At 28.4% G+C, this 6,762-nt stretch overlaps 1 long non-coding RNA gene across 1 annotated transcript; it reads left to right on the top strand.

Annotated features, from left to right (window-relative positions):
• Positions 1-5,107: 5,107 nt before the first annotated feature.
• Positions 5,108-5,937, top strand: LOC141615373 (uncharacterized). The gene is made up of 3 exons (XR_012529824.1): positions 5,108-5,151; positions 5,353-5,419; positions 5,550-5,937. It is a non-coding gene; the product is annotated as an uncharacterized LOC141615373 (long non-coding RNA).
• The last annotated feature ends 825 nt before the right edge of the window (positions 5,938-6,762 follow it).

The raw sequence follows: 6,762 nt of genomic DNA on the forward strand, positions 1-6,762 counted from the left end.
CTCAACATTATCAGATCTAGTTGTGAGACAAGTTCATACTCTCTCCATCCCCGTCATTTATTTGTTTATCTTTACTTTTGACACCAAGACCAAGGATAGAGCAATTCATGTATTATACAACCAGTTGTATATGTTGTACAGTGTAGAATCTGAGCTTTGTGATAAAGTATTCGAGCTTTATGTTAAATAATATGAGCTTTAGTAGAAAATACTGAACTCATCCATTTAGACATTAAAAACATGAATTTTGAATTAGCTCAGGAAAAATACATATAAGCTCGAATTCTTATACCTTAGTTGTACAATGCTCATGGTACAACTGGATGTATAATCCTATTTGTGAGGATAGAGGAGGTAAGCATATGTGGATATTATTATTAAATGACAATTTGACAATAGGTTGTGCATGATCAAATTATCTTTAAAACATTTCCAATATAGAAAAATTAAACAAATGAATATAAGACACCGTCTAAATATGGAATAAGCAAATAAATGATCGAGATGAAAACAAGGAGTATGTTCTTACTCGTTTTATAATGAAAAATATGATTATCATTAATAGGATATAAATATAATAGTTGTGCCTCAACCATCACCTTACGATTTTGGTTGATGACGATTCATCTTTCATGGTATCAGAGTCAGTGCGGCCGAAGATCACTGGTTCAAATCCTATCAGCATCCAATAACTCACGAAGTGGACTTTTAACACAGGGTATGAGAGAACATGTGCATTAACCACTCTTCAAGCCCAATGAGCATTCGAGTAAGGGGGCGTAATAGGATATAAATATAATAGTTGAATAGTTGAGGCTCAACCATCACATTAAGGGTTTGGTTGAGATGGTTAAACCATTGGGCATTCGAGTTAGATGGCGTAATAGAATATAAATATAATAGTTGGGACTCAACTATTACCTTAAAATTTTGGTTGAAATAACTCATCTTCGAATCATGAAGAATTTATGATGTAAAATAAAGTTTGCCCTAGTTAGGCATTTTTTTTACCCCTATGTATATGAGTACATGAGCACTAACTATTTAACCAAGACTAGTTCTTATTGTTAACCCACGTGATGGTTGGGGCTTTATTGTCCTCTATTTCTCTAAAGTAACACATACAGTATTACAGTAGCTATAGTTTCGTCCGGGTATAAATAATCTAACTTTATAGATAATGCTACTATCTTTTCATCTAAAGTTTCTTTCTGGGATTTAGTTCAAATCTAAGTAAAGATATTGTCACCATTTTACGTTTCATTTATTTACAAATGACAAAATTTAGTCCTTTGTATTTTGTAATATTTTGGAAGTTAGAATGTATGGGGAACAAGGTAAAGTGAATGGTAGGAGAAAAAAGTTGTATCGAATATGTCTTAATTTTATGACTATATTTTACTGCCTTCAAAGTCCTTTTATGTAAAAAAATAAAAGAGTATTAATATTTAATATCCGTGATCACAAGTGAACACTTTATAAGAGATATATTTTTTTTAATCTTTGTCAATATAATATACTAATGGAGGTAGCAGTTGCAGGTTAATTCGTCATCCAAAAAAAACAAAGAATAAATTGAGTTGTTAACACACAAGTATATTAAGAGAAAATTGTTTATGTTAATTTTTTTGTTTTATGCGGAGTATTTTCATTATAAAAAAAAAACAAAGAACTTCGGGAATCATATATCCAATTTCAAATTTGGCGATAAGTATCTGATACGGTTTTTTGGATAAACCGTAGCATATATACATGAATTCGTATAACTGAAATCGTATACATACATATAACAAGCTGAATCATATACTTTTGCTTACCTCTACGCAATACCCGTTTGCGAAAACCACTAACCACAAAGCAGAATGTATTACCAAGAGTCTAAAAGATCACTATTATTTTGATTCTAAATTCAAATTAATAAGAGATTTGGATAATACAACTAATGCTTAGGAAGTGTTTGCAATCTTAATAAGGTATCCGAGTGAGATTAGGAAACACAATATGATAAATATTGTGTGAGCATAAAATAAGAGATATTATTATTGTCTTATGGAATAAGTTAAGTATGTTTTAGATCTAGGGTTAAGGTTTGAGTCAGTACTATAAATACGGTCTCATATATTCATATCAGATCACAATATTATCAATAATACAAAGTACGTTTATGAAATACTCTCCCTTATAAAATCTATCATGGTATCAGAGCCTCTTTCCTGAGGACTCTAGAAAAATCGCTTCCGCTACCTCGCCGGTAGGTTAATAATGTCGTAAGAAACCTACCGGCGGGATTTCGTTATGTCTAGTTTAAAAAAAAAAAAAAAAAAAAAAATTTGTACCCTTGTTTCGTTCGTCTTTGTTCTGGTTAAAAATTTTTTTTTTAAAAAAAAAAAAAAAAAAAAGGAAAATATTGGTGTTCTTGTTCAGAAAGTCGATTGGACGTATGTCCAGAGTAAGATTAGGAAATTGATGAATTGTTATCTGTTGGTTAGACCGCACGGTGTGCGTTCCTTGGTTGCAGTTTACTATCCGGTCTATTTACTCGATCAAATTTGAGTGATGTTTAAAATTCGGCTCTCCTCGTGTCGTGAGATGAGGCGTATTGTTTATCTATTTGTCGTAAGACAAGAGTATTTATTTATATGAGTGGTAGGTTGTTATCGCTCATATAATCGTATTGACTGGCGAGTCGGTTACGCACAAAAGTACTGGCGAGTTACGCACGTATTGAATTGAGTGGTAGGTTGTTATCCCTCGTATGTACTGGCGAGTTACGCACTTATCTTGACTGGCGAGTCGATTACGCATTATCTGGCCGGCGGGTCGTATACGCACCGATGAAGAAGAAGATAATGAAGACGAAGAAAAGTCGACATTTTTTTTTTCTTATTAATTATTGTATTGTAATTTCAAACTCATGGAAATTTGGGTCAAATTACCATAAGTTTGAGGGAGGGTAATAAGGTATCCGAGTGAGATTAGGAAACACAATATGATAAATATTGTGTGAGCATAAAATAAGAGATATTATTATTGTCTTATGGAATAAGTTAAGTATGTTTTAGATCTAGGGTTAAGGTTTGAGTCAGTACTATAAATACGGTCTCATATATTCATATCAGATCACAATATTATCAATAATACAAAGTACGTTTATGAAATACTCTCCCTTATAAAATCTATCAAATCTAGTATCCACAAACAAAAGAAAGGACTCTTTTACAAGACAAGTACAATGCATATGATCAAAATAATGTTCCAAACAAACAAATAAAACACATATCTATATAATACTATTAAAAGGCTAGCTTAAAAATGCCACGTAGACAATGCCACGTGGGATGAAAAAAAGCCACGTAACAATGTGACTTGGCAAGCTAATATGACATGGATTATCCAATTAATTATTATATTGCATTAATTTAAAATACTTATTTCCTTTAAAAATCCATCCATATTCCATTAGCTTTAAATTTAATAACTAAAAAAAACTACAATAAAAAAAATATGCATTAATTATAAGTTGATAATTTCAAAATATTTCATATGGAGTAGTATTATATGTATTCGAAATAAAAAAAAATGAATACATAAGAAATTAAGAACGAAGATGAATAAATGAAGTTGAAAAAAAAAATTGTATTATCACTAATTCATTACTTTTTTTTAAAGGCATTAATTCACTATTGTCGTTACTATAACTTTTCTGTATATAGAAGATGTTTTACGGAACTACTTAATCGACAATTGAGTATTAAAGATCATATAAAATATTTTCTTAGGAAAATATAAAATATATGGAAAATAAAATATTTATTTAATTTAACTAATTTATAAACAAATTCTGTAAATACTTAAGTGAAATTAAACACTAATAATAGAATTTTAAAAGGGTAATAATACCCTGTATTTAGTTCATGAAATTATTTCACGTAAAGGGTAAGGTTTTGGAAAATATAAAATATATGGATAAGAAAATATTTATATAATTTAAGTAATTTACAAACAAATTCTATAAATACTTAAGTATATCTATACAATATAGTTAACATGTTAGATTAAAGCATTTAATTTAATTTCACATGGCATTAACATTTAGTATTTTATACCCCATTAATTTCTATTAATTTTTATTGGTTATTTAATTATTTATTAATTATTATTAGATTATTGGTTATTTAATATAATTCTTATAAAAAAATAAATGATTACTAAAAGTCCTTACAAAAATGTCTTTACATATTGTGTAACATAAAAATAAAGAAAATCAAAAGACATCATTAATATTCTTAAATTAAATGTATATATTTATGATTTGATAAGCTAAAAAAACCAAAAAAAGATGTAACTTACCAAAATTCACATAAAAGTTTCATAATTTACAATTATATTTCACATTTTAATTGAAAATTTTGGAAGAGAACATAGATGTTAGTGAATCGGTTAACTTTTTTCATATTAACACAGCTCATAAAATTAAAGTATACATTTATTTATTTCTTCAAAATCTATATAATAAATAGTATAAAAAGACTAACATTGAGTACATTTTTAAATGACATGTGATATAACAACATGATTTCAAAAAATCATATTACAAGTCTCATCATCATAATTATTTTCTTTTATGTCCCCTAATATTTATTTTTACAATTACAATAATAGAAAAAATTAAAGAAGACAATAACTCTTTATCTTCTTCCACTTCAATACTTTATTCAATTCACCACAAGCATTTAACCATACTTTTCATCTTCTTTCTCCATAACTCATTTTCCAAGTTTCTTTATAATGATTCATATTTTTAGTTTACCTTAAACTTTTGATGATATTATGACTTCTTAATTACTACAGTACTTTTTTTCTTGAGATGATAATGTTTATTCCATGAGCACAACAATAGACATGCATCTTTATTATATTTTTTTTATCAACCTACAACTAATTCGTTTTTCTCATATTCTCTTTTCCATGATAAGATTTTACTATATTGGTCAAACTCATTTGATAATATTTTAAATATACTCGGTATATCTTATGCAATTTTGTATTTCGTGTACAGTTGATTTTGGCATAATACTAATTTGTACAATTGATTGAATTTTTTTGACATGACATACTTGGAGATCAATACGTGCAAATGACAATCGACAAGTATGTGGATTTTTTTAAGAGGATGATGTTTCTCATTTTTTTCCTTGGAATTTTTTTTGGGAGATTTTCCTATTTTAATTATTAATACAAAACTCATTTGATCATATTTTACATATACTCGGTATATCTTATACAATTTTGTATTTCATGTACAATTGATTTTGGCATAATTCTAATTTGTACAATTGATTGAATTTTCAGGAGCATGACATACTTGGAGATCAATACGTGCAAATGACAGTCGACAAATATGTGGATTTTTTAAGAGGTAGCATGATGTTTCTCATTTTTTTTCTTGGAATTTCTTTTTTTGGGAGATTTTCCTATTTTAATTATTAATACATGACAATCGGTGAGTACAGAACACAATTTAAGAATTATCAATTTTTTTATTTCAGATATTTGTTCAATATCAGTTAACACGATAGTTGATGTTGGAGGATGTGTTCATATGGATGATCAAATATGAAGCTCTTGAATGGAGTAATCACCATATTGAGGATGTATTTTTATGTCGTTCATTTTAATTGATATTAGCCTATCTATTTTTGTTCCAATAATTATGCTAAGGTTTTAGCCTATTAGTTATTCTTGGTCTTTTAGTTGTAGTGATAGTATCGACACAACATTGACGGATAATTTTTACAAGAGAAAAAAAACCATCAAATGATAATTAAATTTGAAATGGAGACACACGTATTCAATGTATTCAATTACTATATTAGTCTTACTTCATTCACTTTGTTAGGCTATTTTTCTTTTAGCTATTGAAGGAGAAAAACTTGACCGCCGTTGGTAAATTGATGGTTAAGAAACTCCTCAATCTCCGGAGCACCAATATTTTGAAGTTACATAATACATAACTCATGTATAAGTATTAATCATTGATTTCTATATAAACAACTTATGTCTATATACATGTAATTAGACTATTTAATTTGAGTATGATGAATTGAGAATGCAAATCATTACTGAATTTACGAGTTAACATAAATCATGAATCATCAGAGCAATGAGCAGCGTCATCCGTTCAACATATACATTAAAAAAAAACTCTCTATTAAATGCCTAAATCCCATTAATTTACTAGGTTGTTAATAGAGGAGAAGAAGAGTTACTCATGATTAGATTTTTTTTTTGTATCTTTTACAAAGACCCACATTTTAACGACAAATGCAATGCCTCTATTCCCCACTAATCTCATATTATTATTATTATTGTTTATATTACCGTGTTAGTATGTTCAATCTCATTATTTACATCCTATTTTATCGTCTGCAATGTTTTCAAATCAAAATATATTTTATACAAGTAGTATTAATAAAAAAAGGAAATTGTATAGGACCCGTGATTTTTCACGGGTTTCAAAACTAGTTATTATTCATAAAGTAGAAACATTATAGTGAGTGTGAGTAGCACTAATGTCTAAATCAACATAATAAACTAAAAAAAAGCATTATTGGGCCACTTAGTGTTTGCCCAATTAATGGTGGCTTACATTATATGCTTTTCCAAGGCAATCTATTAGATATTATTGTTTAATGGTTTGCCCCATTTGGTTGGGAAGGAGGGAGGAAGTGGGCCAATTAAGTAGGCCCACCATTATATAAA

Source organism: Silene latifolia, chromosome 11 (assembly GCF_048544455.1).
Source record: "Silene latifolia isolate original U9 population chromosome 11, ASM4854445v1, whole genome shotgun sequence".
Classification (NCBI taxonomy): domain Eukaryota; kingdom Viridiplantae; phylum Streptophyta; class Magnoliopsida; order Caryophyllales; family Caryophyllaceae; genus Silene; species Silene latifolia.